The following is a 15690-nucleotide window of genomic DNA, read 5'->3' on the forward strand; positions in this document are numbered from 1 at the left end:
GTGGTGCTTCTGTGACCCACGTGGTGCTTCTGTGACCCGCGTGGTACATATGTGACCCGCGTGGTGCTTCTGCGACCCATGTGGTGCTTCTGCAACCTGCATGGTGCTTCTGTGACCCGCGTGGTGCTTCTGCGACCCGCGTGGTGCTTCTGTGACCCGCGTGGTGCTTCTGTGACCCACGTGGTGCTTCTGTGACCCGCGTGGTACATATGTGACCCACGTGGTGCTTCTGCGACCCATGTGGTGCTTCTGTGACCCACGTGGTGCTTCTGTGACCCGCGTGGTGCTTCTGCGACCCATGTGGTGCTTCTGCAACCCGCATGGTGCTTCTGTGACCCGCGTGGTGCTTCTGTGACCCGCGTGGTGCTTCTGTGACCCGCGTGGTGCTTCTGTGACCCACGTGGTACATATGTGACCCACGTGGTGCTTCTGCGACCCATGTGGTGCTTCTGTGACCCACGTGGTGCTTCTGTGACCCGCGTGGTACATATGTGACCCGCGTGGTGCTTCTGCGACCCACGTGGTGCTTCTGCAACCCGCATGGTGCTTCTGTGACCCGCGTGGTGCTTCTGTGACCCGCGTGGTGCTTCTGTGACCCGCGTGGTGCTTCTGTGACCCACGTGGTACATATGTGACCCACGTGGTGCTTCTGCGACCCATGTGGTGCTTCTGTGACCCACGTGGTGCTTCTGTGACCCGCGTGGTACATATGTGACCCGCGTGGTGCTTCTGCGACCCACGTGGTGCTTCTGCAACCCGCATGGTGCTTCTGTGACCCGCGTGGTGCTTCTGTGACCCGCGTGGTGCTTCTGCGACCCATGTGGTGCTTCTGCAACCCGCATGGTGCTTCTGTGACCCGCGTGGTGCTTCTGCGACCCGCGTGGTGCTTCTGTGACCCGCGTGGTGCTTCTGTGACCCACGTGGTGCTTCTGTGACCCGCGTGGTACATATGTGACCCACGTGGTGCTTCTGCGACCCATGTGGTGCTTCTGTGACCCACGTGGTGCTTCTGTGACCCGCGTGGTACATATGTGACCCACGTGGTGCTTCTGTGACCCGCGTGGTGCTTCTGTGACCCGCGTGGTACATATGTGACCCACGTGGTGCTTCTGTGACCCGCGTGGTACATATGTGACCCACGTGGTGCTTCTGTGACCCGCGTGGTGCTTCTGTGACCCGCGTGGTACATATGTGACCCACGTGGTGCTTCTGCGACCCATGTGGTGCTTCTGTGACCCACGTGGTGCTTCTGTGACCCGCGTGGTACATATGTGACCCGCGTGGTGCTTCTGCGACCCATGTGGTGCTTCTGCAACCTGCATGGTGCTTCTGTGACCCGCGTGGTGCTTCTGCGACCCGCGTGGTGCTTCTGTGACCCGCGTGGTGCTTCTGTGACCCACGTGGTGCTTCTGTGACCCGCGTGGTACATATGTGACCCACGTGGTGCTTCTGCGACCCATGTGGTGCTTCTGTGACCCACGTGGTGCTTCTGTGACCCGCGTGGTACATATGTGACCCACGTGGTGCTTCTGCGACCCATGTGGTGCTTCTGTGACCCACGTGGTGCTTCTGCGACCCGCGTGGTGCTTCTGCAACCCGCATGGTGCTTCTGTGACCCACGTGGTGCTTCTGTGACCCGCGTGGTGCTTCTGTGACCCGCGTGGTGCTTCTGCAACCCGCATGGTGCTTCTGTGACCCACGTGGTGTTTCTGCGACCCATGTGATGCTTCTGCAACCCTCGTGGTGCTTCTGTGACCCACGTGGTGCTTCTGTGACCCGCGTGGTGCTTCTGTGACCCACGTGGTGCTTCTGCATCCTGCGTGGTGCTTCTGCAACACGTGTGGTGCTTCTGTGACCCGTGTGGTGCTTCTGCGACCCGCGTGGTGCTTCTGCATCCTGCGTGGTGCTTCTGTGACCCACGTGGTGTTTCTGCGACCCATGTGATGCTTCTGCAACCCTCGTGGTGCTTCTGTGACCCACGTGGTGCTTCTGTGACCCGCGTGGTGCTTCTGTGACCCGTGTGGTGCTTCTGCGACCCGCGTGGTGCTTCTGCATCCTGCGTGGTGCTTCTGCGACCCGCGTGGTGTTTCTGCGACCCGTGTGGTGCTTCTTCTGCAACCTGCGTGGTGCTTCTGCGACCCATGTGGTGCTTCTGCGACCCGTGTGGTGCTTCTGCGACCTGCATGGTGCTTCTGCATCCTGCGTGGTGCTTCTGCGACCCGCGTGGTGCTTCTGCGACCTGAGTGGTGCTTCTGTGACCCGCGTGGTGCTTCTGCATCCTGCGTGGTGCTTCTGCGACCCGTGTGGTGCTTCTGCGACCCGCGTGGTGCTTCTGCATCCTGCATGGTGCTTCTGTGACCCGCGTGGTGCTTCTGTGACCCGTGTGGTGATTCTGTGACCCACGTGGTGCTTCTGTGACCTGCATGGTCCTTTTGCTACCAATGTGATGCTTCTGTGACCCACATGGTGCTTCTGCAACCCATGTGGTGCTTCTGCAACCCACATGGTGCTTCTGCAACCCATGTGATGCTTCTGTGACCCACATGGTGCTTCTGCAACCCATGTGGTGCTTCTGCAACCCACATGGTGCTTCTGCAACCCATGTGGTGCTTCTGCAACCCACGTGGTGCTTCTACGACCCATGTGGTGCTTCTGTGACCCACATGGTGTTTCTGCGACCCACATGGTGCTTCTGCGACCCGTGTGGTGCTTCTGTGACCCACATGGTGCTTCTGCGACCCATGTGGTGCTTCTGCGACCCACATGGTCCTCCTGCGACCCGTGTGGTGCTTCTGTGACCCACATGGTCCTCCTGCGACCCATGTGGTGCATCTGCAGCCCGTGCGGTGCTTCTGCGGCCCACGTAGTGTTTCTGCAACCCACGTGGTGCTTCTGCAACCCGTGTGGTGCTTTTCAGTCTGCATTGTGGGCCATAGAAACCCTTTTCTTTCCATCAGCAATACAGAATGCAGAATTAACCAGGTTGGAAAAGACCTCAAAGATCAACAAATACAACCTATGACCCAACACCATCTAATCAACTAAACCATGGCACTAAGTGCCTCATCCAGGCTCTTTTTAAACACCTCCAGGGATGGTGACTCCACCACCTCCCTGGGCAGCACATTCCAACGGCCAATCTCTGTTTCTGTGAAGAATTTTTTCCTAACATCAGCCTTTACCTCCCCTGGAGCAACTTGAGACTGTGTTGCCTGGGAGAAGAGACCAACCCCCATCTGACTACAAGCTCCCTTCAGGTAGTTGTAGACAGCACTAAGGTCTCCCCTGAGCCTCCTTTTCTCCAGCAATTCCCTGTCCTTCTTGAACTGGAGAGCCTAAAACCAGACACAATGTTCCAGATGTTGCCTCGGCAAGGCAGAGAAGAGGGGGAAGAGAAATTCCCTTGACCTGCTGACCTCTCTTTTCTTGATGTACCCCAGTATATCATTGGCCTTCTTGGCCACAAGAGCAAGTGGTCAGCAGCAGGGTAGGCAGAGGGACTTTCTGGCACACTCACAGGGACCACCTCTCCTCCTGGGCTTACTGAACCCCCTTTTGCTATTGCCACCATGGGTTTTTTTCCACTGGAGAGGTTTGGTGCTGTGAAAACCAGCCCCCACTCCCCCTGTCTTTGGTCTCATTCTCCAAGACTACAGAGAAATCAACTCTACCAAATTTAAGTTGTTTTTCTCAGTGAGTGATGCTTGAGGACCTGCTGATCCCTAGTAGCCCCTTGCATTGTCCTCTTTTCCCCCTGCTGCTGTTTTTCTCCACCCTTTTCTCCCTCCCTACCTGCTATCCCCAGCTTGCACAGCTCTGAGCAGGAGCTGCTGTACCCAGCTGATAGGGAGAAGAGGAAGCCCTCAGCCAAGACAGGTGGGGTATGCAAGGTGGGACCTCCTGGAGACCAAAGAGCCCTCAGATGAGTAATCAGGAGCTGGCAGTGCTGCGAACCCCTTTCTGCTCATGAGCTGTGTGCAGCAGATGTTGAGATGGAAATTCCTGGTGTCTAAGAGGGGTGGCAGAGACAGCCCAGAAGAGGCCAAAGAGTGGCTTTACAGCATAGCTCTGTTTGCAAGCACCAGATAGAGCATGATGGCTTGGACCATCAGTAGGACCATCAGCTTCGATGCTCCCCAGCCCATTACATGGTTTGGGGCTCTGCTCATGACCACCACAGTGACTTAGCAGACTTGTGAGCTGCTGGCAGAGAAAACCTTTGTCAAATGTGTGGCTCCACTGGAAACCTTTCTCAAGGGATCAAGAGCATATAACCCCCCACCAAATTCCTCCTTGGCCTCTGCAGTCTTCAGGCTTTGCAAGACACCCAGTGCCATTGTACCAGTTCACAAGCACTTGTGGGCCAAACCTGGAAGGGGCATGGTGGTGCACACAGCGAGCAGAGGGCAGGAAGCCCAGTGCTGCACATTTGCCCTGAGCTTCAAGCCCAGGAAATGGGTGGCCAGCCTCCAGCTTGGGACATGCCAACATGCTGCTGCTTTTGGAGAGGTTCAACGAGGCCAAGAGCAAGGTCCTGCACTCAGGTAAGGCCAATCCTCATTATCAGTGCAGGCTGGGGGATGATGAGATTGAGAGCAGCCCTGCAGAGAAGGACTTGGGGCTGCTGGTGGGGGAGAAGCTGGACAGAAGCCAGCAATGTGCACCTGCAGCCCAGAAGGCACCTGAAGGTTCTGGTTGATAGTTGACTGACCATGAGTCAGCAGAGTGCCCAGGGGGGCACTGGCATCCTGGATTGGATTAGAAACACAGTGGTCAGCAGGGACAGGGAGGTGACCATCCCCCCTGTGCTCAACACTGGTGAGGCCACATCTCAAGTGTTGTGTTCAGTTCTGGACCCTTCACTACAAGAAGGACATTGAGGGGCTGGAGCCTGTCCAGAGAGGGGCAATGAGGCTGGACAAGGGCCTGGAGCACCTGGGCTATGAGGAGGGGCTGAGAAAGCTGGGGGTGTAGGAGGCTGAGGGGAGACCTCATTGCTTTCTACAACTCTCTGAAGGGAGGTTGGAGCGAGGAGGGGGCAGCCCCTTCTCCTTGGTGGCAAGAGACAGGAGCAGAGGAAATGGTTTCAAGCAGCACCAGGGGAGGTTCAGGCTGGATGTTAGGAAATATTTCTTCACAGGGAGAGCTCTCAAACATTGGAATGCTCTGCCCAGGGCAGTGCTGGAGTCACCATCCCTGAGCAGGGTTCAAGCAGAGTGTGGACCTGGCACTTGGAGCCAGGGTTTGGTGTTGCCCCTTCAGTGCTGGGCAGAGGGTTGGACTGAATGAGCTTGGAGGTCTCTTCCAAGTGGATGCTTTCTGTGCTTCTGTGACAGAGGGGACTTCTCTGCAGCTGCTCCACTCTGCCAGCTGCAATAAATTCCTTTGCTAGCACTGCTGGTCTGAACCAAATAGAGTTTATTTCATTTTAAGAAGTCCTTCTTTTTTTTTTTCCCCCTTTTTCTTTCTTTTTTTTTTTCATTTCAGGAAAATGAATGTTAGAGCCAGATAAGAAACTATAGTCTGCTTTCAAGAAGGTTACAAGAAAACTGCATCTTGCATTACTAATCCTTTATCTTTCATGTTAACAAAAAGATTACTGACATATTTTTGAATGAAAGAAAATCAAATAGCAAATGCATCTAAAGAGCTGTGTAACTTTCATGCAACACACAAATCAGTTGTTAAACGTGGGGAGGGGAGGGGGGGAAAAAAAAAAAGGAGGAGAATGAAGGGAAAATTCCCCTTTGTAAAGTGAGCAAACCAACTTTCTGTTATAAAGAGAAACTAGTGGCTGCTCCTTTCACAGATGGAGAACGATGTGAGCTTTACCGGAGGCTGGATTCAGGCAGTGGAGGAGGAAAATCTCCCTTGCCCAGGTGTTTCAGGGATGGGATCAGGCAGTGCTAGTCTCAGGGCAGCCATCCTGCCTGCCTCCTGGGGGATGGGAAGCTGCATCTTCCAGCCTTGTACTCAAAAGAGATGTCAGTCTGCCAAATGCCAGCTGCCAGGGGAAGGTGTCACGCCGGGTGGGCCACCCAGAGAACAGGGCTGGGGAGGAGCACCTGAGGGAACTGGGATTGTTTAGTCTGGAGAAGAGGAGGCTGAGGCCAGGCCTCATGGCTCTCTACAACTCCTTGAAAGGAGGCTGGAGCCAGGTGGGGGTTGGTCTCTTCTTCCCAGTCTGAGGTGACAGAAGGAGAGGAAACAGCCTGAAGTTGTGCCAGGGGAGGGTTAGCCTGGAGATTGGGAAAAATGACTTTGCTGCAAGAGTGGTCAGGGACTGGCACAGGCTGCCCAGGGAGGTGGTGGAGTCCCCATCCCTGGAGGTGTTCAAGAAACATGTGGCCATGGCACTTTGGGATGTGGGTTAATGGCCATGGTGGTCTTAGGTCAACAGTTGGACTTGATGATCTTTGAGATCTCTTGCAACCAAACCAATCCTACGACTGTTCCGTTCAAACAGTTCTGTCTCTGGGACAGGCAGTTGTCACAGGAGACCCAGACAGTGCCTCCCTGCACAGTGCATCCCTCTGCCCCCCAAACATGTGCCCAGGATGAGCTTTTCTGGTGATTCTCTTCCCCAAACCCCCCTGCAAATCCTAGTCCTGATCCTCAGCCCTGCTTTTCCAGGCAAAAACATCCTCCTGCCTTGGCACAGAGTGGTTCATTAGGAAACCCATAATTGAATTCCCTGACCATTCAGTTCTAAACCCCCTTTGATGGAGAATTAGTTAATTACATTGGACCCAGTATATTCCTTGTCACAAATTTTGCCCATGTCCCCCAGATATGCCATTGCAGGCTCCTCTTGCATTGTGTCCTTTGAAATGCGTTGCTGAGCCTTTGAAGCTCTCCCCCCTTAATGACGCATTGTTCCTTAATAAGTTGCCTGTAACATTTCCCCATTAGGAAATCGCTGTCTGCCGCTCACTTCGGCTGTGAATGAGCAATAATAATCCGAATGTAATTGATGATGTCGCAGAAGAAATGGGGCTGGGAGCTACCTGGAGAATTGGCTGGAGCAGGGCGGAGGAGGGGAGAGCGCAGTCCCTGCCCGCCCGCCCGCTCGCCCTCCCCAGCGCCCTGCCCTTCGCCGCGCTCGCCCTGCCAGAAATCCGTTTGACTTTGAGACAGGGGCTGAATCCAAACTCCCAGCAGCAGATAAGAGCTGAGGAGATCACAGGTAGGGAGAAGCCTCGGCGCGGGCAGCTGCCTCTGCCTCCAGCCCGGGGAGCGGGAGACGCAGGCTGCGTTTCTGGGCAAGGTGAGAGGAGATAAGGACCGTCTGGAAGGTGGCAGCAGAGGAGGCAGATGAGGAGATAACCGTCGAGATGGGCAGATTGCACGTTGCTTGGGGTTTAATGAGCCACGTTGAGGGCTTCCACGGAGGAAAGGCGGTAGAGCTCCTTCTTTCTTCTCCTTTAGGGCTGGCGTCCAGTTGTGCCCTCTCCGAGCAAGCTGCATCTCAGCAAAAGATTTCACTCTGGGACACGGTTTAATGGGCACCGTGGGTTTAGCTTGAAGGTTGGACTCAATGATCTGAAAGGTCTTGCCAGCTGAAACAATTCTGTGGTTCCATGGTTTTACAAAAGGCCTCCCCCAGACTCCCCCCCCCCCCCCCAAAAAAAAAGTCTTTTTCCCTGAAGCTTTACCCCCAGCCCCAGACTGCAGCAACCATGGCGTGGCTCTCTGCCCAAATAACCTCCCCAGCTGGTATTGCTGGGCTGCCCAGCCCCTCTGGGCACCCTGCATCCAAGCAGGGGGCTGCTCCCCATCACTCAGAGCTCCCTGCCATATGGATTGTGTCCTTTGTTTTCCAATAATTGTGGGTTCCCCCCCCTCAAACAGGCCAGGTCTCAGCTCTGCACCCAGGTTAGGAGAAAGAAAAAAACCTTCCCTGTAGTGTCTATGGAGATGCCTTTTCCTGACTAGGAGGGCACCTGTGTGGGGGATCATGTTCCTGCCATGGAAATCTCCCCTTGCTAGAACAGCCCCTGTAATTCCCAACAGATTGGGACACACACTTAAAGAAGAAAGAATGAAAAAAGAAAGCTGCAAAGCCATCTGCAGGAAACCTGCAAGCAGGATGTGAGCCCCTGCCAAGCCAGGCAGGAACGTACAGGGAGCAGTAATGCAGTAGCTCAGAAGCTCCTGCCCGAGCTGATCCAGCAGCGGGAAGGTGGAAGGGATGCTCTGCTCACCTCTCCCCTGCTGCTTCCTCTCCCCAGCCCCCTGCAGTTTTCCCTTTGCAGGGCAGAAGGGAGCCTGAGAGCAGTGCCAGCCCCAGCCTAGCACAGGTCTCTGGGCAGCGTGGCTTTGGTGGGATTTGATCTCCCAGGGACCAGCCACCAGGAAAGAGATTCAGAAACTGGGCTCAGGTCAGTGGCATGAATGGACTAGGTGGAAAAGAATCAGTGCTGGGAACTCTCAGAGCCTTTTCTTCCAGCACCCTGCATGCACTGGAGCTGTTCAGCTATGCCCATCACAGCAGCATTTTTCATGTTAAGAAAATGACCTAAACCCCGAGAAAGTGTAACCCAAAAGGTTAAATATCTTCCCTTCCTTCTCCATCCTAAACCCAAAGCTATCAGTTTGGGATTTCTGAAACCGTTGTTTTGCTTTCACCCCTACCCAAATATCCTTGGATCCTCTGCTCTGCTCGGAGCCCCTTCTCAAGCCCCTCCCAAGCACTGCTCCCACTGCATCTCACTGCTCGTGGCCCCCTCTCGCACTCCGTCCCATTTGCTCCTACATCGCTCTGCTCCCAGGCTGGAGAACTGCTCCTCCTGCGCCTTGCTTTGCTAGGTCTTGTCTCTTCCATTTGCTTCTGTTGCCCTCTGCTGGGCACTGCCAAAGGCACCGGCAAAGGAAAGGCTGATGCCCTCCTGGGCAGTGTCGTCTTCTCTCCATCTCCCTCCGCAACTTTAGGGGAGCCGCAGAGCCTGAGGCCGAGGTGCCAGCAGCCTCCTGCAGCAAAATGAGGGCATCACCACTCATGTGCCAGAGAGGCATCTCCCAGCTCCCATGGCACTGCACACCATAGAATCATAGAACTGTCAGGGTTGGAAGGGACCTCAAGGATCATCCAGTTCCAGCCCCCTGCCATGGGCAGGGACACCTCACACTACAGTGGGTTGCTCAGAGCCACATCCAGCCTGGCTGCAAAAACCTCCAGGCAGGAGGCTTCCACCACCTCCCTGATGGTGAGAAAACCCCAGAGGGCTCTCCAGGATATGTGGGGGGGGGGGGCATGAGATATAAAGCAGCTCAGTTCTGCTATTGCACCTTCCTGTGCAATTTCTGCACACCCAGAGCTGGGCCAGACTTTGAGCCACAAGCTCCAAGCAGGGTGGGCAAAGCCCATCTTGAGCACAACTTCCTGAGATCACAGAATCACAGAATTATTGGGGCTGGAAAAGACCTCTCAGATCATCATAGAATCCACCAGGCTGGAAAAGACCTCAGAGATCATCAAGTCCAACCTATTACCTAACACCTCCTGACAGCTAACCCATGGCTCCAAGGGCCACATCCAAGCCTTTTTTGGACACCTCCAGGGATGGGGACTCCACCACCTCCCTGGGCAGCACATTCCAATGGCCAATTACTCTTTCTGGGAAGAACTTTCTCCTCACCTCCAGCCTAAACCTCCCCTGGCACAGCTTGAGACTGTGTCCTCTCTTTCTGTCACTGGTTGCCTGGGAGAAGAGACCAACCCCTCCTGGCTACAACCTCCTTTCAGGGAGTTGGAGAGAGCAAGAAGGTCTCCCCTGAGCCTCCTCTTCTCCAGGCTAAGCAACCCCAGCTCCCTCAGCCTCTCCTCACAGGGCTGTGCTCAAGGCCTCTCCCCAACCTCGTTGCCCTTCTCTGGACACATTCAAGTCTCTCAATGTCCTTCTTAAACTGAGGGGTCCAGAACTGGACACAGGACTCAAGCTGTGGCCTAACCAGTGCTGAGTACAGGGCACAAGGACTTCCCTGCTCCTGCTGGCCACAGTATTTCTGATGCAGGCCAGGATGCCATTGGCCTTCTTGGTCACCTGGGCACACTGCTGGCTCAATTCCAGCTTATGAGCTAACACCACCACAGCATCTAAACAATGCTACCAAGTGCCACATCCAATCTTTTCTTAAAGACCTTCAGTGATGGTGACTCTGCCATGCTTTGCTCTGTGCAGCCTTTGCCATCAGGGAAGTCACAAAGAGGTTTGCACATAAAACAGTGGAAAGGGACATCTGGAAGGGCCACACTGGCAAAACCTTGCTAGTAATCAGTAGTAAGGACCTTCAGACACTGCCCAGGTATGGTCTAAGGTTGTGGCTGAACCCACAGGACCTTTGCTTTCAGTGAGGAAATGGTGGGAAAAGTAAGATCTAAAGCAGCAGGGCTCCAAGGGAACCAAATGACAATGAAATGTTGTTCTCAAAGGGCACTACTGGGTCTAATTCATTAATGACTTTTGCTAGTAGATGCTAGGTGCCTCACCAGGTTGCTGATACCTCGAGACTGAAGAGCATCAGCAGCTCCAAAAAGAGATCCACCAAGCCCTGAGGACTTCTGTGAGCAGCACAAAAGCTCAGGCTATGTCCACAGCAAGCAGCAAGGAGAATTGCTGCTGCAACCCAGGAGCACCACTGCTGTAAAGGTTGGAAGAGGAAGGCAAACACAGGAGCGTGGGCTGATGGTATCACAACCACCTTGGTGAGAGCTTCAGGCTGTGGCTCTGGTGCCCACAAGCTTGTACCATTAGGGCCTGGAAGAAGGCTGGGGGGAGGGGGGCAAAGGTGAGCACAAGTGTCCCACTGGGTCTGTGAAGCTCGCTAGCTCTCCCTCTCTCCCAGCCCAGGAAGAAACCCAAAGATGTGATGCTCCATGGCAGAGCTAATAGTGCCTCATGCTGGGTCACCACCAGCCAGCTCAGAACAGGAACTGCCAGCACCCAGAGGAATATTCTCAATTTCCAAGCACATAATATCTGTCCTCCAGCAAAAAGCTCCCCCCTCTGCCCAGCTTTTTAGCAGCTTTTGCATTTCACCAGACTGGATCCAAGGTGGGAAAGGGGAAGGAAGAAATTGGAGACCCTTTTCTTTCAAGAACTGAGGGGATTTCAGCAGCAGAGAGGTGCTGCAGAAGCAGGCAGAGGCTCTCCTGTGGTGTGCAGGGAACAGCACCCATCTGCACCCAGAGCTAGAGGGAAGAGAGGGGCCTGTAAGGATGGGTCAGGGAGCAGGAGAAAGGGAAGCTACCATCCCACCAGTCCTCACGGAAGGTGCCCTAGGGTTCCCTGAGGACAGCCAGCTTCAAAGGGGATGGCCTTTCATCCTTCAAAGCGGTGCCACCTCTCACTGCTCCTCAGGCCCAGCTGGACCTGCTTTTCCCCAGCAGCTGGAGGAAAAGTCTGGAGAAGAGTGGCAGAAGCAGGAGAAGAGGGGGAAACAGCAGCGAGTCCCCACTAAGGGGATTTAGATGGAGGTGGCTTCAAAGATTTCAAAGACAACCTGTGGCCCACGGCTGGACCGGCTGAGGAGGGGAGCCAGCCGCCTGCCCAGCTGCCTCTGCTTCCAGAAGTCCTTGCACACCCCTCGGATTACAGATGATGGAGGAGAAGAACGCCTGATACCAATTAATTCCCCAAGTGTAATTAACATCTGGGCCAGCTCTGCGTGATCCCCAGCTGCTAATGAAGCATGGCACCGCTTTAATTCCTGCTACGCCGCACCATCTCCTTATTAAATCCAGGAGCAGGTTCCATCACATTTCCCTTAAAGGGAAAAAAAGGAAAGAGAAAGAAATGGAGCAGGATTTGTCTCAATGAAATGTGATAGATTAGAGTTTGCTGGATAAAGAAAGTCGGAGTGGGGGGAGGGCAGGAGACGTGAAATTTCATAGGTGCGCGCAGGCAGGCAGGCACCGGGATATTCTCTCCTGCAATGACCTCCTTACACCCCATCCATCAGCCTGGGGTTGGCTTATTCTAACGAGCAGAGCCTTTTCTCGTGTCTAACAGGCCCATCAGACACAATCTGCATGCCAATTACCGGAGCAGACCCCCTGATACCGAGAAATGGAAATTAGCTGTCAAGCGAGAAACGGCAGCGGCGAGGCTGCGGTTGGGATCGCGGCCGCCCTCCCCGCCGCTCATCTCCATCCGCGCCCCGCTCCGCCCGCAGCCCTGCGAGCAGCGGGCCCCCGGTGGAGGAAAAGTCATCGAGAAAAGGAAGAAAAGCAAGGAAATCAAAAATAATAATAAGCAAACAGCCAGCCCGCCCTGCCCGGCTCGCATATTTTAGCGGCGTTTGCGTGGCTGGCCGACGCGGAGGGCACAAAGGCAAAATGACACCAGAGGGCGAGAGGCAGCCGGGGAGGAGGGAGAGGGAAGGCGTTGGGATAATTGAGTGTTCGCGCTGGGGAGATCAGGCTCTGCATGGGAAGGACACAGGGAGGACACAGGGAGGTTTTGGTCCCTGCTGTACAAAAGAAAAGAAGATGTGGACGGGCTGGAAAGTGTCCAGAGAAGGGCCGGGAGAATGATGAGAGGCCTGGCAGCCCTGCCATGAGAGCTGGGCTTGTGCAGCATGGGGAAGAGAAAGCTGAGGGGAGGCCTTATTGCCATGGACCAGGGCATAAAGGGTGGCTACCAAGGGGATGGAGATTCCCTTTGTAGAAGGAGTTCCATGGAGAAGACAAGAGGTGATGGGGACAAGTTACTGCTGGGGAGATTCCTGTTGGACTCCAGAAGGAAATGTTTCCCCATGAGCAGTCAGACATTGGAATCATCTCCCAAGGGAAGCAGTGGAGTCTCCTCCACTGGGTAGTTCAAAGACTCAGCTTGCCAGGGTGCTGGGCCAGCTCATTGCAACTGCACCATCACCTAGAGAGGTTGGAGCAGGGCCCCTGGGGGCCCTTCCAACCTGGGGTTCTGGGACTCTGTGACATGTTCCCATAAGGGCAAACGAGGAGCAGATCTGGTTCCTCTGATGCTCTGGGGTACTCATGTGGCTGTAGCACCCCAAATCTGCCTGCTGCAGCTCTGACACCCACTGCAGGGACGGATCAATCCCACCATGCAGGCTGGGGAAGCAAGCTGCCCAGGCAGAGACTCCCCAGAATCAGAGTGGGAGATGGTTGGTGATGGACGGAGCACCTTGACCCTCAGGAGGTTTTCCTTCCATGGCAAGAGGCTTCCCATCAAAGCCACTGCCTTGCACTTGAGAGCTTTGCCAGAAGGCAGGGGGTAAATGGGAGCTGCAGTTGGGTGCTGGAAGGGCTGGTTGGCTGGGAAGAAATATTTTGGGGGAATATTTCAGTATTTCAAGGTCAGGCTTGGTGGGGCTCTGAACAGCCTGGTCTAGTTGAGAAGCAACAGGAGGACACAGGAAAATGGCCTCGAGTTGCACCAGGAAGGTTTAGGTTGGACATGAGAAAAAACCCTTGGCTGAAAGCTCTCAAAGCCTGGCACAGGCTGCCCAGGGAGGGGGTTGGATCCCCACCCCTGCAGGTGTTTGAAAGAGGCAGAGCTGTGGTGCTGAGGGACATGGGTCAGCAGCAGACATGGCAGAGCTAGAGAATGGCTGGACTCAATGGCCTTGAAGGGCTTTTCCAGCTGAAACAACTCTGTGATTCTGTGTCCCTGCTTACTGCAGGGGGCTGGACCTCTAGAGGTCCCTTCCTATCCAGTGCATTCTATGACTCTCTGATTGTAGGATGTATGCACCAAGACCCAAGGATGCATCCAGCTGACCTGTGATGGAGAGGTGACAGAGGAGACAGGCAAGGCAGGGCAGAAGTGGGTCAGGAAGATGCATCACTCCTTGCAGCAAAGGGCTGAAATAGAGGCAAGGGACTAAGGTAGGAGGGGTTGTGGCAGGAGGAGGAGGAGGAAGGCAACTTTCTTCACCTCACCTTTGTGCTGGGGGAAGCCTGCAGGGTCAGAGATGTCCCTCTCAGCAGTCCCTTTCCCACTCCTCACCAGTGGCTGAGGTCCCAAGGGTTGCCAGTGCTGTGGCTTGACAAGCACACCCTACCCTGCCTCCCTGCTCTGTAATAACCTCATACATCAACCGGGAGGAGACCACCGAGCACGGCCAGAAGGGCTCTGCTTCCACATCCAGCATCATTATCCCAAGGCCCCTTGGCAGGATATGCAAAAGAGGCTGCAGGTCCCCAGGGTGCCCAGGAGGAGAGTGCCCTGCACAGCAGCCATCAGTTACTCCTGCTGTGCTGGGCTGTGCTTTGGCACGGAGCCGCAGGGCCAGCCCAGTCTGACAGCCTGGAGCAGGCTGCCCAGGGAGCTGGGGGAGTCACCAGCCCTGGAGCTGTTCAAGAAACACTTGGGGACATGGTTTAGTGGCCATGGTGTGTTGGGTTGATGGTCAGATTCAATGATCTTAGAGGGCTTTTGCAACCCAAACAGTTCTATGCTTCCATCCAGCAGCACTGGGCAAAATGGAGTGTTCCAGCTGGTGGCAAACAGGGCTGGCTGGGACCCTCATGGCTCCCTCTGCTCCCTGTTTGTCTCAGGTGCCCAGGACCTTTTCCTGCCCTGTAGGATCATTCAGCACCAACCTCACACCTCAGAGAAGCTTTCAGAGGCACTAACTGTCTCTGGCCACATCAAGCCTCTTCTCCCCCATTCAGCTGCCCAGCTTGATGCAGTGCTTAGCTCTATTTCAGAGAGATGCACCCCATGTCTTGCATCTACAAGGGGCATCCTCTACCTGACACTGGGCTGGCATCAGCTCCCAGAGAGCCTGCAGCCATCTCCCCACTGTCTGCTCTGGAATCTCTTCCTCTCATCTTCATTTCCCACCCCCAGTCCCACCGTCCCATGCATCACAAGAGGGACATGATCCTCCAGCAACAGGACTGTTGTCTGCATAGGCTCCTCCAGGCTGGGGCTTGCTACATGTGACATGGATGCAAGTCTGATCCCTTCTCCCTGGCCCTCAGCCATCCCCTCTCCTGAGCCACCACAGAGCAGCAACACAGCAAGCAGAGGGACCCCCTTCTCCCAGGGTCATAGAATGGTAAAGGGGTGAAAGGGACCCTTGGAGATAATTGAGTCCAACCCCCCCTGCCAAAGCAGGGCCACTTAGGATAGGTCACACAGGAACACATCCAGATGGGGCTTGAAAGTCTCCAGACAAGGAGACTCCACAACCTCTCTGGGCAGCCTGCTCCAGGGCTCCAGCACCCTCATACCAAGGAAGTTTCCCTTCATGTTGAGGTGGAACTTCCTGGGTTCCAGTTTGTGTCCATTGTCCCTTGTCCTATCACAGGACACCACTGAAAAGAGCCTGGTCCTGTCTTCTTGACTCCCCCCTTCAGATATTGATAGACATTGATCAAATCCCCTCTCAGCCTTCTCTTCTCCAGACTAAACAGCCCCAGGTCTCAGCCTTTCCTCATCACACAACTGTTCCAGTCCCTTCACCATCCTTGTAGCATCCACTGGACACTTCCCAGTAGTTCCCTGTTCTTTCTGAACTGGGCAGCTCACACCTGGACACAGATGTGGTCACACCAGGGTAGACTACAGGGGAAGGAGAACCTCCCTTAACCTGCTGGCTGGGTCAGGACAGACTGAGCTACCCCTAGCCAGCATCAAAACTGGGAGCCCTGGGGAGAGGAGGTCTCACTGCTCCATTATGGAATCACAGAACTGTGAGGGTTGGAAGGGACCTCAA

The sequence above is a fragment of the Dryobates pubescens genome, chromosome 32, assembly GCF_014839835.1.
Source record: "Dryobates pubescens isolate bDryPub1 chromosome 32, bDryPub1.pri, whole genome shotgun sequence".
Lineage (NCBI taxonomy): Eukaryota > Metazoa > Chordata > Aves > Piciformes > Picidae > Dryobates > Dryobates pubescens.